The sequence below is a fragment of the Gopherus evgoodei genome, chromosome 9, assembly GCF_007399415.2.
Source record: "Gopherus evgoodei ecotype Sinaloan lineage chromosome 9, rGopEvg1_v1.p, whole genome shotgun sequence".
Classification (NCBI taxonomy): Eukaryota; Metazoa; Chordata; order Testudines; family Testudinidae; genus Gopherus; species Gopherus evgoodei.
The window spans coordinates 60,310,528-60,333,534 of NC_044330.1; the positions used below are offsets into that span (position 1 = coordinate 60,310,528).

Consider the following 23,007-nt stretch of genomic DNA (forward strand, 5'->3'; position numbering starts at 1 on the left):
ACTTACTGCTGCAGGATATTTTTGAGGCAATCATCTGATCAAAAGTCTATAGACTCCTTTTTATCATTTTATATAAATTGGAACAGCAGCTGCAATTACAATTTCCTGGGGACAATTACCAAGGCTTTCGATCCTGATGCTAATAGGGTCAGAAATGCTTTTTTATCTACAGCACAGTAAAGCACTAGGAGGTAAATTATGACGGTTTCTCTGAAGCATCTACGTTGGCCATTGTCAAAGACAAGAAACTGACTAGATGAACCGGTCTGTTCAGTATGGCCATTCGAGTTCCTATTAGTTGAGTCTTGGGAAAACAACTAAACGGAATTTTCTCATGCTCCCTTCCTGGATATCTATGGACATTATTCCACCCACTAGCTCTTTCACTGACTGGAACAGCTGAGTGTGCGGCATATGACTCCCATGCTCCTGGGTTGTTTTGGAAAAGGTAGATGCAAAGAGTCTGCATCTAGCTCTGACAAAACTCCATGGGACCCCGAGAAGGATGAGGGTCTCAGGGCTTGGGCTGCAGCCCAGGCTCAAACATCTCCATCGCAATTAACCCATGCCCCGTGAGCCTGATTCAGGGGCCAGGGGCCAGCCATGGGTGTTTAATTGCAGCGTAGACATGCCCATGTGCCCTCTCCCAAGACAGGGAGCTTGCTCTCTACCGGAGACATCACCCTCTTCCAGAGTAAGCCATTCACTCCTACTCAGTGCCGATGCATCCTGGATACTGGGTGGGCATTCAGCCCTTTAAAATAGGGAGAATATTATTTATGTTGGTATCCCAGTCATGCCTATGACTCCACTGCACTAGCTGCTGGACAAACACACAAAATAACGCAAAGAAATAGTCACTGCCCCAGAGAGCCTATGTATAAGACAAGCGACAAGCACTGGATGCAACAGATCAAGGTAGAGGGGTGGAGAGGGTGCCATAAGGAAACATCAAGCAAATACTGGCCCAGGATCCCAGCTTCTAAATGCTGGGATTATCATCTCCATTTCCAGATCAGAAAATGGAGGCATGGCATGATGAAATGTATTCAGCCCACAGAGAGGAGTAAAAGCCTGAACCAGGGATGGAAATCAGGAGTTCCTGGCCCCCACACTTGTTCCCAGGCCACTATGTAGAACTGATAAATGAAATTGTTTTCAATTGTTCACTTTATTAATGTAACTTCTGTTCACCATTCACTACACTTGCCTATACTGTAACTTCTGTTCCATATTGTAATTCAACCCCCATTTTAAAACACTCACTCCATTTTGTAAAAGCTTCCTCCAACCTTCATTTTTGCAAACCCTGCTGTAATCTTATTAGTTTACTTTAGATGTGTAAATGAGGTATGTATGAATGATGGAATCAACCTCCAGCCCCAGCCTGTCCTGATGAGATAAAGTTCAAATACCAACGGCTGAAGACCTCTAGACAACAGCCCTAAACAAAGTAAGAAGCATCCACCCTAAAATGAAAAGAACAACAGAAGGAAGATCAAAGCCAGGTCCAAGGCTGAAAGTCACGCCTGCAATTGATGAGTGATCAATCTAAACCCAGAGGCAGCGTGACACAGCAAGACCTATAGACTTTGAATCCAAACTAAAAGCCTATAAAAAAGAAGGGTGAGATGAGAGACTCTGGGTAACATTCTGCTGCCAACATGGAAGAACATCGGTGCCTGCCCAACAGAGATCCAGCTAAGCCTTGTGCCCAGCTTTCCTGGCCAGTTAGCTGCCACAAGCTACGAACCCAAGCTGCAAAATCAAGCCATGAACTTAAGCTATCTTCAGGACTGGTAACTATGCAGCAGCTGCAGAACACCTGATGAATTTGTGTGTGTGTGTGTGTGTGTGTGTGTGTGTGTGTGTGTGTGTGTGTGAAGTATAATGTGAATGTGTGTGTGTGTGTATAGGTAATAGGTATGTGTGTGTATAAGAATTAAGATATTAGTTATTAGTTATAATGTGAATGTGTGTGTGTGTGTGTGTGTGTGTATAGGTAATAGGTATGTGTGTGTATAAGAATTAAGATATTAGTTATTAGTTATAATGTGAATGTGTGTGTGTGTGTATAGGTAATAGGTATAATGTGTGTGTATAAGAATTAAGATATTAGTTATTAGTCATAAATTGTTATCATAATAAATGTGGCATCTTTGTCTTGTCCCCTTTAAAAAGATCCTGCTGGTTTTTTGCTGGTCTAATATAATTGGTACAACAACTAGACCTCCAAGAACAACGTAGTCCAGGGGTTCTCAAACTTCATTGCATCACAACTCCCTTCTAACAACAAAAATTAGTAGACGACCCCAGGAAGGGGGACTGAAGCTTAGCCCAGGGGCTTCAGCCCCAGGCAGTGGGCTTTGGCCCAGGCAGTGGGCTTTGGGCTTCAGCTTGGCCCTGGACTTTGGCTTCAGCCATGGATGCCAGGAAGCCTAAGCCAGCCCTAGCAACTCCATTAAAATGGGACCGAGACCCACTTTGGGGTCCTGACCCACAGTCTGAGAACTGCTGAGTCATGGTCTAACAATATTTACCTACTGCACAGCAGTGTTTGTGAAGCTTCATTAATCAGTGTTTGCAAAGCACTCGGCGGATTAAAGGGGTTGCCGAAGTGTGCAGAATGGCTATTGTCACCCACTGATATTTGATTGGTATTTAATCAGATGCAATAACAACCCTATGCAATTCCTTGCCTTCAATTAACCAGGACAGTAATTGTGTCAGACAGCAGTAAATCATTAAATAGATATTTAATGAGGATTAATTACTATTGCATAAATGACAGGTGTACGAGAAGTAGTGCACAGTGGCTTTAACAGGAGCAGCAGGGTGATGGCATTTTGCTGGCCTGGTTGCAGCTCATGCTGATATTTGACAGAAGATCTTAATTGATGAGAATGTCAGCACTCGAGGGAGCACTTTAAAGGGCCCTACACCGCTATTTTCACAGCTATGGCAAACGGAAACCTCACAATAGGCTCTTTCTTGAGAACTCCTGCTGCAGGTATGTCATAATATAATTCCCAATTCTGGACCTTAGCGTCCAAAATATGGGTATTAGCATGAATTCCCCTAAGCTTAATTACCAGCTTAGATCTGATAGGCTGCCACCAATTAAGACTTAGAGTAGAGCACCTGATCGACTCTAGTCTCCCCCAAAAACCTTCCCTGGGGGTCCCAAGACCCAAATTCCCTGAGTCTCACAACAAAGGGGAATAAACCATTTCCTTCCCCCTCCCTCCTTCCTTCCCAGCTCCTTCCCGCCCTGGGAGCACTAGGAGATTACCTGATTCAACTCCGTGAATCTGACACAAAAAGGAACTTTACCATTCCCTCCCTCAGGCAATACAGACTCAAGCTTCTTTGAGCCTTAACTAGGAGAAAACACTCAAACAGGTCTTAAAGCAAAGCTTTTAATAAAAAAAGAAAGAAAAAAATAACAGGTTTATCTCTGCACTTTAGATAGTAAAAAGTTACAGGGTCTTTTAACTTATAAACAATAGAAAGAAACTTTCTCCAGCAGAAACACAATTTAAGCTACGTCCAGCAAGTACACATATGCAAATGAAAAAGAAAACAAATTAAAAGACTATGACCGCCTTTTCTACTTACAATTCTGAACAGATAAGAGACTATAGCAGGGAGATTGGCAGAAAACCTCATTACACCTCTAGCCCCGTCCAGGACTCAGAGAGAACAAAGCCAAACCCAAAACCCACAAACAAAGGCTTCCCTCCCATGAGATTTTAAACTATCTTGTCTCCTGATTGGTCCTCTGGTCAGGTGTTTGGGGTCCCTGTTTGTTAACCCTTTACAGGTGAGAGAGACATTAACCCTTAACTATCTGTTTATGACAAGGTACTTCACTGAAGAGCAACACACTAACATGACATAGGACATCTCTTGCAACATTTTGTCTTCTAGGACAAAGTCACTGCAATCCGACATGATGACATTTGCATGATGACATCAGCAGGTTCTCTGGTCCATGCTCTGCAAGAGGTCAGCCAAGAACAGACGGTCCCACTCGGCCTGAAATCTAGTCATGTAAGTAGTGATGCAAAGATTACCGTGTCCCAATATCTTGATCACTAGGGAACCCTTTCCAGGCTCCAGGACTGAGCCACGAGTGCCCCTTTACATGTCAGGCTATGGAATGCTCTCCCAGTGCTGCATACAGCAGTTTAATGTTCTGTTTCAAACTGACAATCAGAGTGTAAGAAAGACTTAGAACTTTCAAGATGAAAGTGAGTCTGATCTCAGAATCCCCAGCTTGCAGAACTGTACCCAGGTTTCATTTTTTCTTGAACTAGGAATGCCTAAATTTTTCCCAGTCCAGTCAAGGGCCGCAATGGCAGGTTGCCTAGACCATAATGGCTGACCCTAATCTGCAAAACACAGAGTGCCTGTCATAACGGATCTCCAACTCTAAACCAAGGCTTCGAGGTGCTACCGCAACACAAACAATGGAGCTGACTGCATTGCAAGTGCCCTTTGATACCACAGTGGAGCCTGCAGGTCTCACTGTGCAATACCGTGCAGATCAAGATGAAGCACTGCATGCTGGGACACAGTCTTCATGGACAACACCTCATTATTAAGGATGAGGGCTATTACAGACTGCATTTGTGCTGCCATTAATGCCACTCCCCTTAGTCTGAGGGTCAGATTCATCTTACAAAGCCAGTGATTCAGCTGAGGGACACATTTCCCAGCCTTACTTGATTTAGTTCTAAGTCAGGGGTAGGCAACCTATGGCACATGTGCCGAAGGAGGCACGTGAGCTGATTTTCAGTGGCATTCACACTGCCTGGGTCCTGGCCACCAGTCCGGGGGGCTCTGCATTTTAATTTAATTTTAAATGAAGCTTCTTAAAACCTTTTTAAAACCTTATTTATTTTACATACAACAATAGTTTAGTTATATATTATAGACTCATAGAAAGAGACCTTCTAAAAACGTTAAAATGTATTACTGACACGTGAAACCTTAAATTAGAGGGAATAAATGAAGACTTGGCACACCACTTCTGAAAGGTTGCCGACCCCTGTTCTAAGTACTCAGGGGGACTGAACCTCCTCCACTCTCCCCACACTCCTCGCACCCTCACTCTCCATCTGCAATGGGGATGAAAGAACAACCTAGCCAAGCCTGACCTCCTTCTTGAAACTTCCCAGGATGCAGTGGGGGGATGTGGAGGAGGGGGAGAGGTGCTGGAGGACTCCCCTGTCTGTGATGTGTCAGAATATCCTGCATGCAGCAGTTTAAAACCTCAGCTAACATGGAGAACACTGTCAGGAAGAATGTGGAGCGCCCAGAGAGAGCAGTGGACAGTTATTTTAGAACCAGGAAGCAGAAGTTCCCTTTCTAAAACAGATGCTGCTAAATCAAGAGCTGGCCGGGGTTTGCCTCAGTGACAGGGCGAGGAGAGGGGAGGGGCTCTGGAAGCTGCACTGGAAGCCAGGTTGTTAGCAGAGGAGTAATGCACAGCCAATGTCTCTTAGGGGAATGACATCCCCAGCACAATATCCCTGCACGAACTAGCCCAAACTCCCCATCGCACTGATTCCCACATAACAGAGGGATTTGTTAGCACAACGATTCACCTCCTCTTCGCCAAATTATTCATGGTGGGGCCTCAGTCACAAACCCGGTTCTGTCAAGTTCACCCCAACGGAAGCCCCTGCAAGGCCAATGACCTCAGCAGGGTTTCGCTGGCTTCTGCCCTGTAGCAAGTCTGGCCTAATGTCCCTAACAGCAACATGTGTCAGCACAGGGCAGTGAGGACAACACAGTAGAAAGGTTGTTACCTTACCAGAACAAAGGCCTTGTCACAGGGCAGGGCAACCGTACCCATATTCCCCCTATGATCCAGCAAGCACCTCCGCTTCAGGCTCCCGGGCTATCCCCTCTCTTGGGTAGAGACCCTCGTCTCACTCCCTTCTGACCAACATATTTCTGTTCTCCACAGCAGAGATAGCCTTGCTTTCTTCTCAGAGGCAGTTACCAGCCTGAATGCCCACAGTCATAGACACCACACAGCTCTTCCTATGTAAGTCTGTTTTATTCTTAAGGTAAAAGCACTACAGAGAAAACAAATTAAAAACCATGGAAGAACCTACATGCCTACTACCAAGCTTGCCAAAAGTCACCCCATCCTAATATGGGCTCTGGGAGGAGCAGTCCAGCACCGCACCCAAAGGGCTTCCTTATGGTTTCAACATCAGCACAACTTCAGCTCAGAACCAACACCCGTTTTATGGGGCCCCTAAGTCCTTCTAACCCTCCTCTAAGGATTCGGCCCATCCATGGAGCAAGGATCCTGCCCATTTGCTCGACCAGGAAGAAGACCCAGAGCCAGTTTTAAACTAGGGTATTTATCCAAAAATCCTCTGTCTGTTGGTCTCTGGAGAAACCAGTTCGAACCAGCAGATGCAAACCTCTCCAGGGAGTTGATGACCAGAGGAATGATATTAGCAGCCCCGTCCTCCTAGAGAAGTTCCACACAATTCCACAACAACATACATAGTTTTCTGTCTATTTTTAACATAATGGGCCCCAAAGGTATTAAACCTAATTCAATAAGGTTTAACTTAATTCCATAAAGTTTGTCCAAGATATTGCAAGTCTGTCACAGGCCTGATCTATACTTAAAATGTAGATTGTACGTCTTTGTGAACAGGGGCTGCTAACAGGGAGTTTCACAAGGCAGTTCTCCAGGTGAACGAGGAGCAAATACAGCACCCTTGGGGTAAGTGACTGTCTGTAGTGTGTGTGTGTTTGTGTTTGTTTGGCGGTTATTCCCTGTGTGCTGAGCTTGTATTTGTCGTCTGTTTGTTTGTTTGTTTGTTTGTTTGAAGGACCATATGCTGTGGCTGGCAGGAAAGCTGAGAGCTTCAAAGGAAGGTTTGAAAGCTAGAAGCCTCTGTTAATTGGCTGGGCCTTAGTCAGTGGACAGGGCTATCAAGCAGGCCAGGGCTTTATAAAGCCGTGCGCAAGCGACCAGGGATCTTTCCAAACAGGGGCTGCTAACAGAGAGTTTCGCAAGGGAGTTTGGAAGGGAGGAGGCAAGGGGGCAAGGGCCCCTAGCTGTTCTTTAAAACTGTAAAATAAACTACATTCAAAACTCCTTGATTTAAACAAAACCCTTCATTAACTAGGAGATAATGCAGGCAGAAGCCCAGCAGAAGAGTGGGGGTGTCATATCTTTCCTACTCAGATCTGGACCTTAGAGTTCAGAACGTGAGAAGCTAGCATGAAACCTCCAAACTTAATTACCAGCTTGGATCTGATATCGCTGCCACCAGCCAGAAAATTCCAGTGTCTGGCTCACTCTGGTCTCCCCAACACCTTCCCTGGGGGACCCCAGATGCCCTGAGTCTCACCACAAAGGGAAATAACCCACTTCCCTTCCCCCTCTTTACCTCCTCCCAGATTTCTCCGCCCTGTGTACTCTAGGATATTCCCTGCTTCAAGTCCTTGAAACACAAGTACTGAGAGATCAAATCCCTCCCTCCCCTCACCCAGAGAGTATGCAAAGTCAGGCTTAGTAAATCTAACACAAAGAGATTTTCCCCCTCCTTAACCAATGAAAAAAAACTCAAACAGGTCTTAAAAAGAAAGCTTTATATAAAAAGAAAGAAACAGACATAAAAATGGTCTCTGTATCAAGGTGACAATATACAGGGTCAATTGCTTAAAAGAAAAAATGAATAAACAGCCTTATCCAAAAAGAATACAATTTAAAACATTCCAGCAACTACACACATGTAAATACAAAAAAATATATAAACCTATTGTCGTACTATCCTTGTACTTACAACTTGGAAACAGAAGATTAGAAAGCCTGAAGATAGAGAGATCACTCTCAGAGCCGAGAGGGCCACCGAACCAAGACAAAGAACAAAGGACTCACACCCAAAACTTCCCTCCACCCAGATTTGAAAAAAAGTCTTGTTTCCTGATTGGTCCTCTGGTCAGGTGTTTGCAGGTCACTGTTTGTTAACCCTTTATAGGTGAAAGAGACATTAACCATTAGCTATCTGTTTATGACAGGGGGCTATCCAGTTTATTGCGCTGAGTGTAGCGTATATGATTACCTGCCCTGTGGGCGGGTGGCGTATGTGTGCAGTCGGTGCAAGGAGCTGCTGGCCCTCAGAGACCACGTATGGACTTTGGAGGCCAGGGTGGCGGAAGTGGAGGAGCTAAGGGAGGCAGAGAGGTATGTTGATGAGGCTTTCTGGGACACTGTAGAATTGTCCTACCTCCAGTCAGACAGCCCCTGCACTGTTGAGGAGGATGAAAGGCCCAGGGAAGCAGAGCAGCTACAGGAGCAGAGGGAAACCTTCCCATAGTTGGGATCCTCCTTCCAGATGGCGTTGGGGTATCTTCTTGCACTGAGGTTACCTCTCCAGTGGAGGGAACACCAGTTACTAGGAAAACGCAGGTGTTAGTAATGGGAGATTCGATCATTAGAAACATAGATAGTTGGGTTTGTGATGACCAGGAGAACCACAAGGTGACTTGCCTGCCTGGTGCGAAGGTTGCAGATCTGTCAAGGCATCTGGCTAGACTTATGTGTAGTGCTGGGGAGGAGCCGGTGGTCGTGGTACATGTAGGTACCAATGACATAGGGAAGGGTAGGAGAGACGTCCTGGAGGCCAAATTTAGGCTGCTAGGGAAGAAACTGAAATCCAAGACCTCTGTGGTGGCATTCTCAGAAATGCTCCCAGTTCTACCTGCAGGGCCAGGTAGGCAGGCAGAACTTCAGAGTCTCAATGCGTGGATGACACGATGGTGTAGAGAGGAGGGGTTTAGATTCATTAGGAATTGGGGAAACTTTTGGGATAGGAGGAGCCTATACAGGAAGGATGGGCTCTACCTAAACCAAAGTGGAACCAGACTGCTGGCACTTAACATTAAAAAAGTTGCAGAACAGTTTTTAAACTAGGAGATGGGGGAAAGCCGACTGCTGCAGAGGAGCACATGGATCGGACACAGATTTCTCTTAGAGGAGAGTCTATTGATAGAGATTCTCTAGGTTATAGTCAGGAGCAGAGGATGGAAGAGGATAATGTAAGGGCCAGATCAGATGAGAAACATTCACATAAAGAATCGGAAACATCAGAAAAGGGCAGACAAATAAACAGTGACACGTTTTTAAACTGCTTGTACACAAATGCTAGAAGCCTAAATAATAAGATGGGTGAACTAGAGTGCCGTGTGATAAAGGAGGATATTGATATAATAGACATCACAGAAACCTGGTGGACTGAGAACAAATCAATGGGACACAATCATTCCGGGGTACAAAATATATCGGAAGGACAGAACCGGTCATGTGGGGGAGGAGTGGCACTATATGTGAAAGAAAATGTAGAATCAAATTAAGTAAAAATCGTAAGTGAAGCCACATGTTCCATAGAATCTCTATGGATAGTAATTTCATGCTCTAATAAGAATATAACATTAGGGATCTATTATCGACCACCTGACCACGACAGTGATAGTGAGGATGAAATGCTAAGGGAAATTAGAGAGGCTATCAAAATTAAGAACTCAATAAAAGTGGGGGATTTCAATTATCCCCATATTGACTGGGAACATGTCATCTCAGGATGAAATGCAGACACAAAATTTCTTGATACTTTAAATGACTGCATCTTGGAGCAGCTGGTATGGAAACCCACAAGGGGAGAGCATCAGAGAGGTAGCCGTGTTAGTCTGGACCTGTAAAAGCAGCGAAGAGTCCTGTGGCACCTTATAGACTAACAGACGTTTTGGAGCATGAGCTTTCGTGGGTAAATACCCACTTCGTCAGATGCATGACCCTATGCCACCAGCACTCCCAGCTATCTCCGTGACACCACTGATTTCCTGAGGAAACTACAATGCATTGGTGACCTTCCAGAAAACACCATCCTAGCCACCATGGATGTAGAGGCTCTCTACACGAACATCCCCCATGCATCTGACGAAGTCGGTATTCACACACAAAAGCTCATGCTCCAAAACGTCTGTTAGTCTATAAGGTGCCACAGGACTCTTTGCTGCTTTCACAAGGGGAGAGAAAACTCTAGATTTAGTCCTGAGTGGAGCACAAGAGCTTGTCCAAGAGGTAACTATAACAGGACCGCTTGGAAATAGTAACCATAATATAACATTTAACATCCCTGTAGTGGGAGGAACATCTCAACAGCCCAACACTGTGGCATTTAATTTCAGAAAAGGGAACTATGCAAAAATGAGGGGATTAGTTAAACAGAAATTAAAAGGTACAGTGATTAAAGTGAAACCCCTGCAAGTTGCATGGATGCTTTTCAAAGACACCATAATAGAAGTCCAACATAAACGTGTACCCCAAATTAAGAAATACAGTAAAAGAACGAAAAAAGAGTCACCGTGGTTTAACAAGCATGTAAAAGAAGCAGTGAAGAAAAAATGACTTCCTTTAAAAAGTGGAAGTCAAATTCTAGTGAGGTAAATAGAAAGGAGCGTAAACACTGCCAAATTAAGTGTAAAAATGTAATAAGAAAAGCCAAAGAGGAGTCTGAAGAATGGCTAGCCAAAACTCAAAAGTTAATAACAAAATGTTTTTTAAGTACATCGGAAGCTGGAAGCCTGCTAAACAACCAGTGGGGCCCTGTCATAAACAGATAGCTAAGGGTTAACGTCTCTTTCACCTGGAAAGAAGTATCTGAAGCACCTGACCAGAGGACCAATCAGGAAACAGGATTTTTTCAACTCTGGGTGGAGGGAAGTTTGTGTGTGAGTCCTTTGTTCTTGGTCTTCGGTCTAACTCTCCCTCGGCTATGAGGGGATTTCTATTTCCTGCTTTCTAATCTTCTGTTTCCAAGTTGTGAGTACAAAAGATCAGATAGTGATTTATATGTTTTTTTTGTATTTACATGTCTATAGTTGCTGGAGTGCTTTGAATTGTATTCTTTTTTGAATAAGGCTGTTTATTCATATTTCTTTTAAGCAATTGACCCTGTATGTGTCACCTTAATACAGAGAGACCATTTTTATGTATTTTTCTTTCTTTTTATATAAAGCTTTCTTTTTAAGACCTGTTGGAGTTTTTCTTTAGTGGGGAACTCCAGGGAATTGAGTCTGTACTCACCAGGGAATTGGTGGGAGGAAGAAGTCAGGGGGAAATCTGTGTGTGTTAGATTTACTAGCCTGACTTTGCATTCCCTCTGGGTGAGGGGGAAAGAGAGATTAACTCTCGGTACTTCCGTTTTCCAAGGCTGGGAACGGGGAGGGTGGAATCCCTCTGTTTAGATTCACGGAGTTTGCTTCTGTGTATCTCTCCAGGAACACCTGGAGGGGGGAAGGGAAAAGGTTTATTTCCCTTTGTTGTGAGACTCAAGGGATTTGGGTCTTGGGGTCCCCAGGGAAGGTTTTTGTGGGGACCAGAGTGCCCCAAAACACTAATTTTTTGGGTGGTGGCAGCTTTACCAGGACCAAGCTGGTAACTAAGCTTGGAGGTTTTCATGCTAACCCCCATATTTTGGACGCTAAGGTCCAAATCTGGGACTAGGTTATGATATGGTGGTAGCGGTGGGATAAATAGAATCCAGAAGCCAGTAGGAATATTATATTTTTCTTTTCTCTGCTAGGGGCTTTTAAGCAGGGGGGAACAGTTTGGTTTTAAAAGGAACCAGAGAGAATTTTTTTTCTGCTCTCTCTGGCAGCTGTGGCTTGCATATTAAGCAAGCAACCATTAAGAGACTATTAAGGGTCTTTTGTCACACAATAGCACTCCCATTAGGAGGCAAATACCAGCATTATATACATGCAAATAAAGTGGTTTTTCTGGTTTACGTTACATTGAAAAAATTATCTAGAGAAAGAAAGGAAAAAAGGCACTGTTGCTAGGCAGACCCCAGGAGACAACAGAGACTGCAGTTCAGACAATAAACACCGGAGGGCACCCCAACACAAGAAAACAGGAACCATGACTTCTAAGGCAAAAATGGAGGCCGAAGAAGAAATCAAAGACGCCGAGCACAGGCGAGAGATGGAAAAAGACAAACAGGAACTGGAAAAAAGACAAAAAGAAGTGGAGCTGAAAGAAAAGGAAGAAAGCATCAAACTGGCAGCCTACAAAAGAGAACAAGCAGCCAAAGAGGCAGCCCACAGAAGGAAACATGAAGAAGAAGAGGTGGCCCAAAGAAGGAAACATGAAGAAGAAGAAGAAGACGACGACATCGCCCACAGCCGAGAAATGGAAAAACAACAAAAAGAAAGTGAAGAGAAGGAAAAACAGAGAAAACATGAACTGGACTTAGCGCAAGCTGGGCTGCATGCGCCAGCCAATCCTAACAACCCTTCGCCAATTATGGTTCCACAGCACAGGAAATTTCCCACCTACAAGGCAGGTGATGACACCGAGGCCTTCTTGGAAAATTTTGAAAGAGCCTGTCTTGGGTACCACATCTCTGAAGACCAGTACATGGTAGAATTGAGGCCACAGCTCAGTGGACCTTTAGCAGAGGTGGCAGCTGAAATGCCTAAGAAGAACATGAACGACAATAAGCTTTTTCAAACCAAGGCCAGATACAGAATGGGGATAACCCCGGATCATGCCCGTCGCCGTTTCAGAACCCAAAAGTGGAAACCAGATGTGTCATTTCCCAAACACACCTACTACATTGGGAAAAATTATGAGGCCTGGATATCAGGACACAATGTTAAATCCTTGGAAGAACTGCACCTCCTCATACAAATGGAGCAGTTCTTGGATGGTGTTCCTGAGGACATAACACGGTACATACAAGATGGAAAACCCAAAAATCTCGCTGAGGCGGGGGAGATTGGAGCCAGATGGATGGAAGTGGCAGAAAGCAAGGAAGCTACGGTCAAGGGGAACGAATACCCCAGGGGGCACACCGACCACAAACCCTACAACCGAGGACAGCCAAAGACCCCACATACAACCCAAGTAAAGCCACAGACACCCTATTCTTCCACCTCACCAGTCTCCAGTAACTCACCTCGGCCCAGTGACCCATCAGATGGAAGATGCTTTAAGTGTAATGAACTGGGACATATCAAGGCCAACGGTCCAAAGAACGCCATCCGAATGCAGTTCATTACACCACCATCACACAAAAGATCCCCAGGCCCAGATGCCTCTCAAATACCCTTGGAGCGAAGGGAAAATTTGAGAGTGGGCGGAAAGAAGGTTACTGCGTGGAGAGACACGGGGGCACAAGTGTCAGCTATCCACCAATCCTTCGTAGACCCCAAATTCATCAACCCAAAGGCCCAAGTGACAATTTACCCATTCATGTCACAAGCTGTAGACTTGCCTACAGCTGAACTGCCTGTCCAGTACAAAGGCTGGTCAGGAATGTGGACTTTTGCAGTCTATGACGATTATCCTATCCCCATGCTACTGGGGGAAGACTTGGCCAACCAGGTAAAGCGGGCCAAGCGAGTGGGAATGGTTACACGTAGCCAAACCAGGCAAGCTTCCAGACCCATTCCTGTTCCTGAGCCGTCCACAGACGCCCCGTCTGTGTTACCAGAGACCCAGACAGAGGTAGTGGACCCGGATTCCATGCCTACCACTGAAACAGCCACAGCACCTCCAGTCCCAGGCCCGGAACTGGAACAGCAACCAGCACCAGCAAGTGCATCCACATCTTCAAACTCAACGCCAGAGGGCTCCAGCGAGCCAGAACTGGCATAAGCAACGGACAGCCATACCCAAAAGGCTCAGCCAGAGCCTGAAATACCCTCCAGTGCACCAGCGGAGAGCGGTTCCCCAGTAATGGAAACCACCCCATCACCTACATCGCTTCCAGAGGGACCAAGCCCAAGTCCACAGTCTGAGGAAGAACTGGTGACCCCAGCCTCAAGGGAACAGTTCCAGACTGAGCAGGAAGCAGATGACAGCCTTCAGAAAGCTTGGGCAGCGGCACGGAGCACCCCACCGTTTCTCAGCTCTTCTAATCGATCCCGGTTTGTTATAGACCAAGGACTTTTATACAAGGAAATTCTTTCTGGTGGACACCGGGAAGAATGGCAGCCGCAAAAACAGTTGGTGGTTCCAACTAAGTACCGGGGGAAGCTCTTAAGCTTAGCCCATGATCATCCCAGTGGCCATGCTGGGATGAACAGAACCAAGGACTGGTTGGGGAAGTCCTTCCACTGGGAGAGGATGGGCAAGGACGTTGCCAAGTATGTCCGGTCTTGTGAGGTGTGCCAAAGAGTGGGAAAACCCCAAGACCAGGTCAAGGCCCCTCTCCAGCCACTCCCCATAATTGAGGTCCCATTTCAGCGAGTAGCTGTGGATATTCTGGGTCCTTTCCCAAAAAAGACACCCAGAGGAAAGCAGTATGTACTGACTTTAGTGGACTTTGCTACCCGATGGCCCGAAGCAGTAGCTCTAGGCAACTCCAAGGCTAACACTGTGTGCCTGGCCCGAACAGACATCTTTGCCAGGGTAGGTTGGCCCTCCGACATCCTTACAGATTCAGGATCTAATTTCCTGGCAGGGAACATGCAAAAACTGTGGGAAACACATGGGGTGAACCACTTGGTTGCCACCCCGTACCACCATCAAACCAATGGCCTGGTTGAAAGGTTTAATGGAACTTTGGGGGCCATGATACGTAAATTCGTCAACGAATACTCCAATAATTGGGACCTAGTGTTGCAGCAGTTGCTGTTTGCCTACAGGGCTGTACCACATCCCAGTTTAGGGTTTTCACCGTTTGAACTTGTGTATGGTCACGAGGATAAGGGGCCATTACAGTTGGTGAAGCAACTGGGAGGGGTTTACGCCTTCTCCAGGAACTAACATTCTGGACTTTGTAAGCAACCTACAAAACACCTTCCGACACTCCTTAGCCGTTGCTAAAGAGAAGCTAAAGGATGCTCAGGAAGAGCAAAAGGCCTGGTATGACAGACATGCCAGAGAACGTTCCTTCAAGGTAGGAGACCAGGTTATGGTCTTGAAGGCGCAACAGGCCCATAAGATGGAAGCCTCATGGGAAGAGCCATTCACGGTCCAAGAGCGCCTGGGAACTGTGAACTACCTCATAGCATTTCCCAATTCCTCACTAAAGCCCAGAGTGTACCATGTTAATTCTCTCAAGCCTTTTTATTCCAGAGACTTACAGGTTTGTCAGTTTACAGTCCAGGGAGATGATGCTAAGTGGCCTAACGGTGTCTACTACGACGGGAAAAAAGACAGTGGCGTGGAAGAGGTGAACCTCTCAACCACCCTGGAACGTCTGCAGCGGCGACAAATCAAGGAGCTGTGCACTAGCTTCGCCCCATTGTTCTCAGCCACCCCAGGACGGACTGAACAGGCATACCACTCCATTGACACAGGTAATGCTCACCCAATCAGAACCCTACCCTACCGGGTGTCTCCTCATGCCCAAGCTGCTATAGAACGGGAGATCCAGAACATGCTACAGATGGGTATAATCCGCTCATCTACCAGTGCATGGGCATCTCCAGTGGTTCTGGTACCCAAACCAGATGGGGAAATACGCTTCTGCATGGACTACCGTAAGCTAAATGCGGTAACTCGTCCGGACAACTATCCAATGCCACGCACCGATGAGCTATTGGAGAAGTTGGGACGTGCCCAGTTCATCTCTACAATAGACTTAACTAAGGGGTACTGGCAAGTACCGCTAGATGAACCTGCCAAGGAGAGGTCAGCATTCGTCACCCATGCGGGGGTATATGAATTTAATGTCCTTCCTTTCGGCCTTCAAAATGCACCCGCCACCTTCCACAGGCTGGTAGATGGTCTACTAGCAGGACTGGGAGAATATGTAGTTGCCTACCTCGATGATGTGGCCATTTTTTCAGACTCCTAGCCCGAACACCTACTACACCTGGAAAAGGTCTTTGAGCGCATCAGGCAGGCCGGACTAACTGTTAAGGCCAAAAAGTGTCAAATAGGCCAAAACAGAGTGACTTACCTGGGGCACCAGGTGGGTCGAGGAACCATAAACCCCCTACAGGCCAAGATGGATGCTATCCAAAAGTGGCCTGCCCCAAGGTCCAAGAAGCAGGTCCAATCCTTCTTAGGCTTGGCCGGGTACTACAGGCGATTTGTACCACACTACAGCCAAATCGCTGCCCCACTGACCGACCTGACCAAAAATACCCAGCCAAATGCAGTTAAGTGGACTAATGAGTGTCAAAAGGCCTTTACCCAGCTTAAGGCGATGCTCATGTCTGACCCTGTGCTCAGGGCCCCGGACTTTTTACAAGCCATTCCTAGTAACCACGGATGCATCTGAGCATGGTATAGCAGCAGTTCTCATGCAGGAAGCAACAGATCACAACTTCCGTCTGTCGTGTTTCTCAGCAAGAACCTGTCTGAGAGGGAAAGTCACTGGTCAGTCAGTGACAAGGAATGCTACGCCATTGTGTACGCCCTGGAAAAGCTACGCCCATATGTTTGGGGACGGCGGTTCCAGCTACAAACTGACCATGCTGCACTAAAGTGGCTTCATACTGCCAAGGGTAACAACAAGAAACTTCTTCGTTGGAGTGTAGCTCTCCAAGATTTTGATTTTGATATTCAGCATATCTCAGGAGCTTCTAAAAAAGTAGCTGATGCACTCTCCCGTGAGAGTTTCCCAGAATCCAGTAGTTAAAAAGTGTTCTTACAATGTAGAAGTCTGTTAGTTATACACTTAGTGGTATATGTAAAGGTGCATGTGTTGTATTAATCTGTTTATTTTAAAGTTCTATAAGAAAATCGCCGCCAGTGAGCTTCCCCACTGTCTGCAATTTGGGGGGCGTGTCATAAACAGATAGCTAAGGGTTAACGTCTCTTTCACCTGGAAAGAAGTATCTGAAGCACCTGACCAGAGGACCAATCAGGAAACAGGATTTTTTCAACTCTGGGTGGAGGGAAGTTTGTGTGTGAGTCCTTTGTTCTTGGTCTTCGGTCTAACTCTCCCTCGGCTATGAGGGGATTTCTATTTCCTGCTTTCTAATCTTCTGTTTCCAAGTTGTGAGTACAAAAGATCAGATAGTGATATATATGTTTTTTTTGTATTTACATGTCTATAGTTGCTGGAGTGCTTTGAAATGTATTCTTTTTTGAATAAGGCTGTTTATTCATATTTCTTTTAAGCAATTGACCCTGTATGTGTCACCTTAATACAGAGAGACCATTTTTATGTATTTTTCTTTCTTTTTATATAAAGCTTTCTTTTTAAGACCTGTTGGAGTTTTTCTTTAGTGGGGAACTCCAGGGAATTGAGTCTGTACTCACCAGGGAATTGGTGGGAGGAAGAAGTCAGGGGGAAATCTGTGTGTGTTAGATTTACTAGCCTGACTTTGCATTCCCTCTGGGTGAGGGGGAAAGAGAGATTAACTCTCGGTACTTCTGTTTTCCAAGGCTGGGAACGGGGAGGGTGGAATCCCTCTGTTTAGATTCACGGAGTTTGCTTCTGTGTATCTCTCCAGGAACACCTGGAGGGGGGAAAGGGAAAAGGTTTATTTCCCTTTGTTGTGAGACTCAATGGATTTGGGTCTTGGGGTCCCCAGGGAGGGTTTTTGTGGGGACCAGAGCGCCCCAAAACACTCTAATTTTTTGGGTAGTGGCAGCTTTACCAGGACCAAGCTGGTAACTAAGCTTGGAGGTTTTCATGCTAACCCCCATATTTTGGACGCTAAGGTCCAAATCTGGGACTAGGTTATGATAGGCCCCTTGATGATCGAGATACAAAAGGATTCTTTGCTTCAGTCTTCACAGCTGAGGATGTTAGGAAGATTCCCAAACCTGAGCCAGCTTTTGTAGGTGACAAATCTGAGGAACTGTCACAGACTGAAGTGTCACTAGAGGAGGTTTTGGAATTAATTGATAAACTTAACAGTAACAAGTCACCGGGACCAGATGGCATTCACCCAAGAGTTCTGAAAGAACTCAAATGTAAAGTTGTGGAACTATTAACTAGGGTTTGTCACCTGTCCTTTAAATCGGCCTCTGTACCCAACGACTAGAAGACAGCTAATGTAACACCAGTATTTAAAAAGGGTTCTAGAGGTGATCCCGGCAATTACAGACCAGTAAGTCTAACATCGGTACCGGGCAAATTAGGCGAAACAATAGCAAAGAATAAAATTGTCAGACACCTAGAAGAACATAAATTGTTGGGCAAAAGTCAACATGGTTTCTGTAAAGGGAAATCGTGTCTTACTAATCTATTAGAGTTCTTTGAAGGGGCCAACAAACATGTGGACAAGGGGGATCCAGTGGACATAGTGTACTTAGATTTCCAGAAAGCCTTTGACAAGGTCCCTCACCAAAGGCTCTTGCATAAATTAAGTTGTCATGGGATAAGAGGGAAGGTCCTTTCATGGATTGAGAACTGGTTAAAAGACAGGGAACAAAGGATAGGAATAAATGGTAAATTCTCAGAATGGAGAGGGGTAACAAGTGGTGTTCTCCAAGGGTCAGTCCTAGGACCAATCCTAGTCAACTTATTCATAAATGATCTGGAGAAAGGGGTAAAAAGTGAGGTGGCAAAGTTTGCAGATGATACTAAACTGCTCAAGACAGTTAAGACCAAAGCAGACTGTGAAGAAGTTCAAACAGCTCTCACAAAACTAAGTGATTGGGCAACAAAATGGCAAATAAAATTTAATGTGGATAAATGTAAAGTAATGCACATTGGAAAAAATACCGCCAACTACACATACAATATGATGGGGGCTAATTTAGCTACAACGAATCAGGAAAAAGAACTTGGAGTCATCGTGGATAGTTCTCTGAAGATGTCCACACAGTGTGCAGAGGCGGTCAAAAAAGCAAACAGGATGTTAGGAATCATTAAAAAGGGGATAGAGAATAAGAAGGAGAATATATTTCTAACCCTTCTGCCCCTCTGAGTTGGCAGCAACAAGGGCCAGGTTCAGTATCCAGGAGTTCCGTTTCAATAACACCATGCATAACCGGCTCGAGCCCCGACCCAGTGACCTGGGACACTTACATACCACACCCCCTTGGGCGCCTCTAGGAGGCAATACTTCCCCTCTCGCAAGCACGGAGTCTGGGTGTAGCAAAATCCTTTTAATAAAGGAAGGAAACAATGCGGCATCCCATTGGAGAAACACCACAAACAGGATTATAACACAAACCATAAGCAAAAAACTCACCTCCAAGTACGTTTGGCAATGTCCTTTCCCCCTTAGGGTCTTAAGCCCAATCACCCCAAAGTCCGACAACCCAAAAGTTTCTGGTCAGTGCCACCCCAGAATTCAAAAGTTTATCTGCAGAGTTCTACCCCCCCAGCCTGGGTGGAAAGGGGGGGGGAAGTCCACACAAGGTGTTAAGGGGCACCTTACGTGGGCCAGGACCAACTGCTCCGCCTCTCCGTGGAGTTCTGCTGCAGCCTTCACCACGACCAGCTCCACTACACCAGCTGTGCCGCTCCTCCAGCCGTCCCTGCAAACTGCTTCACTCCGCTCACTGCTTCATGGGCTGCTCCAATATGCTGCAAACTGCTCCGCTCTGCCAGGCGCTTAGTGATAGATCTTCAGGCTCCCGCACTAGTTAACACAGCACTCAGTGATTTCAGCTCAGCTCTTTCAGTGATTTCAGCTCTTAGCAGGGGAGCCCTGGTGCTGGTGCACCATTGGCCCAACATGAACTCAACTCAGCAGTCTCTAGATGGACTCCTAATGGAATCAAAATTAGCTCTACTCTTTTACAGTGGAGAAAGGAGGCTGTGCAATTGGTGTTCCAGGCCCTCAAAAGGGGCCCATACCATCAGATACACACACCAGTCCCCAACCCCTTTCTCAATTCACTGGGTATTGGAACCCATGCCCTGATTTAGCAAGTGTCACTTAAGTTATATTGAGATATCTCTGTCATAAAGCAGTCTCGTAGTTGCTCATTCACATAATCAGGTGGCAACACTTTATTTATCCTGCCCCAATAACAAAGAAATTGGGGATCCCAGAGCTGTCAAAATAACCATCCCAGGCTGCATTGGGCTATGCTGGGCGTGCCCATATAAATATGTGAGACTTCACACTTTCTGAAAATCTTTCAACACTTCCCATAATTCGCCACCAGATGTCAGGGTAGAGCTCATCCTGACTCTGCTTGCATATTATTGCCCTTATATAAATCGATGGTACACTCACATCTTAAATACTCCATACAGATGTGGTCACCTCATCTCAAAAAAGATATTCTAGCACTAGAAAAGGTTCAGAGAAGGGCAGCTAATATTAGGAGTTTGGAGAGGGTCCCATATGAGGAGAGATTAAAAAGAGGCTAGCACTTTTCAGCTTGGAAAAGAGGAGACTAAGGGGGGATATGATAGAGGTATATAAAATCATAAGTGATGTGGAGAAAGTAGATAAGGAAAAGTTATTTACTTATTCCCATAATACAAGAACAAAGGGTCACCAAATGAAATTAATAGGCAGTAGGTTTAAAACAAATAAAAGGAAGTTCTTCTTCCACAAGTTGACTGTGCGCTGTGTGAACTCCTGACCTGAGGAGGTTGTGAAGGGTAGGACTATAACAGCATTTAAAAGAGAACTGGATAAATTCATGGAGGTTAGGTCCATTCATGGCTATTAGCCATAGTGTCCCTAGCCTCTGTTTGTCAGAGGGTGGAGATGGATGGCAGGAGAGAGATCACTTGATCATTACCTGTTAGGTTCACTCCCTCTGGGGCACCTGCCATTGGCCACTGTCGACAGACAGGATACTGGGCTAGATGGACCTTTGGTCTGACCCAGTATGGTCATTCTTATATTCTTATGTAAGGGCAACCCAGGATCTACCCTGCCCCTTCCCCAAAGCCCTACCCTGCTCACTCCATCCTCCCCTCTCTCAGATGTGGTGAGGAGACCACATCTGTACTCACTATTCAAGGTGTGGGTGTACCATGAATTTATATAAGGGCAATAAGATATTCTTCATCTTATTCTCTATCCCTTTTTAAATTATTCCTAACATGCTGTTGCCGTGTTGACTACCACTGTACACTGCGTGGACATCTTCAGAGAACTTTCCACGATGACTTCAAGATCTCTTTCCTGATCAGCTGCAGCTAAATTAGCCAGCATCATATTGTATGTATAGTTGAGGTTATTAAACCCCTTAAATTCAAAAAGTGATCTTGGGTGTTAAAAGATTGGAGACCTCTGATCTACACCATGGCACTATAGTGATATAACTGCTAAAGACCCTTCCATTAGACAGCTCATGTGAGAATGGGATCGGAAGCCCTTTGCCTCTACTGGCTGCTGGGTGTATCCTGCCCAGTCAACAAGCATGGGCGGCAGGTATCAAAGACCAGAGCAGGCTTAAGCCTTCCCTAACCCAGGCCGTGGCCCTGCCTATGCTCCACTCCAAGGCCCTTCTCCCTCCCCCTTTTCTCTGAAGCTGGCAGAGGTTCAGCTCCAGCCAGTGGCCTGGAGCTCGGGCCCGTCAGAGGCCAAGGACTGGCAGTCCTGGGTGGCCAGGCCAGCAGTCCAACTCAGCATGGGATCGGCCATTGTAGCTGAGGCCAGCCGGCCAGTGGCTCAGGGCAGATGGGGTGGGTGGGCCAGGACTTCTCCAGTGGGAAGGAGGGGCTTGGGGTTCCTCCGGCCACGTGGGGCCATAAGCGGAAGGGGCGGGGTCCGTGAGTTAGTCTCCTCGGTGGGGGAGGGTCACCCTCCAGCCCATGTTATCAAGGGCAGAGTTTGCAGCATCCGCACGCACAATTGGGACCATATTTTCAGAACTACTCAGCACCCAACATGCACTCAATGTGCTCATCATCATCAAAGCTAATCCCCAAGGGACACAACCTCCTCACAGATGGAGGGCCTCTTGGATTGAGCCCTTCTAAAAATCTGGCAATGAGTGTCACCTTGAGAACAGAGCTCAGATTTTGAAAATCTGTCCCTGGAATGATCAAATGTCATAGCCGACTATTGGCTTGTTAGTGGCCAATGTGAAATGAGGTGGGGATGGAATCTTGGTCCATTTCCTCAGTGAAGCAGTGTCACTGGCACAGCTAGTTGGGACTTTTCCGTTGAAATGACCTTTTCTGATAAAAAATGCAATTTCCACAAAGATCAAGATCTTCCTTAGGAAAATGCCAATTTTGCCAAAAAAATCTGATTTTCCCTCAGGAAAATCTAAACAGAAGTTTTTATGTGGGGTTGGGTCAATCAAAAGTGAAACATTTCTGTTTGGGGAACCAAATCAAACCGTTTTCTTTGGCATCAGATCAACTTTAATCTGCATCCACCTCATTCTCCGATATGGGCTGGTCTTTTTGGCAGGACTACATCTCCCATGATGCACCACCATCTCCTCTGGGATGAACCAAACTGGTGCATCATGGGAGTTGCTATGGCAATAATGTGTTGACAGCCTCAGCAGAGAGGCAAAGAGTCAGTAGGGCACTGAGTCTCAGAGGTTCTGAGTACTCATGGCTCTAACCCATGCCTATGCAGCAGCAGGTGCTCAGCAACTCAGGACATCAGGTACAAATCTCCCCTCTGGGTCAGAGTTTTGGCATTTTGCCATTTTGGCAAGGTACTGGTCCTGATGATGCCCCTGCTCTTTCTACTTTGTGGCCTTCTGTCTCCAGAGCTGTCTGTCTGGCACTAAATCCAATCTCAAAGAGCCTCAAACACAAGGAAGCAAACACTGAATTTCTAGCTGTTTTCTTCCTTGTTGATTCTTTAAGTGTCGTATAAAACAGGCAGTGCCTTTTGAAGGGCAGCTACAGCCATATGACTGCAATTCTCTCGCTGGAGAGTGGCAGTGAAACTACGTGATCCACCCTGATTTCTGGCACCTTGCCCAGTGCTCCATGGTGACATTACACAGACATGTGACAAGGTGTGACACAGACATCTTGCTGTGACCCATCACAGTCCCAAAGGCGAAAGCGTGGCAGACACCACTAACAAACTAGACCATTCATCCCCACACCTGGTACACTGCCATTAACTGCAGTGGAGTCACACCAGAGATCAAATTCAAAA

The 23,007-nt window shown here is 46.0% G+C and overlaps 1 protein-coding gene across 10 annotated transcripts in view; it reads right to left on the reverse strand.

The window, feature by feature from the left end:
• Positions 1-23,007, reverse strand: part of DGKK (diacylglycerol kinase kappa) — a 213,923-nt gene that overhangs the window by 101,015 nt on the left and 89,901 nt on the right. The gene's annotated exons all lie outside the window — the stretch shown is intronic.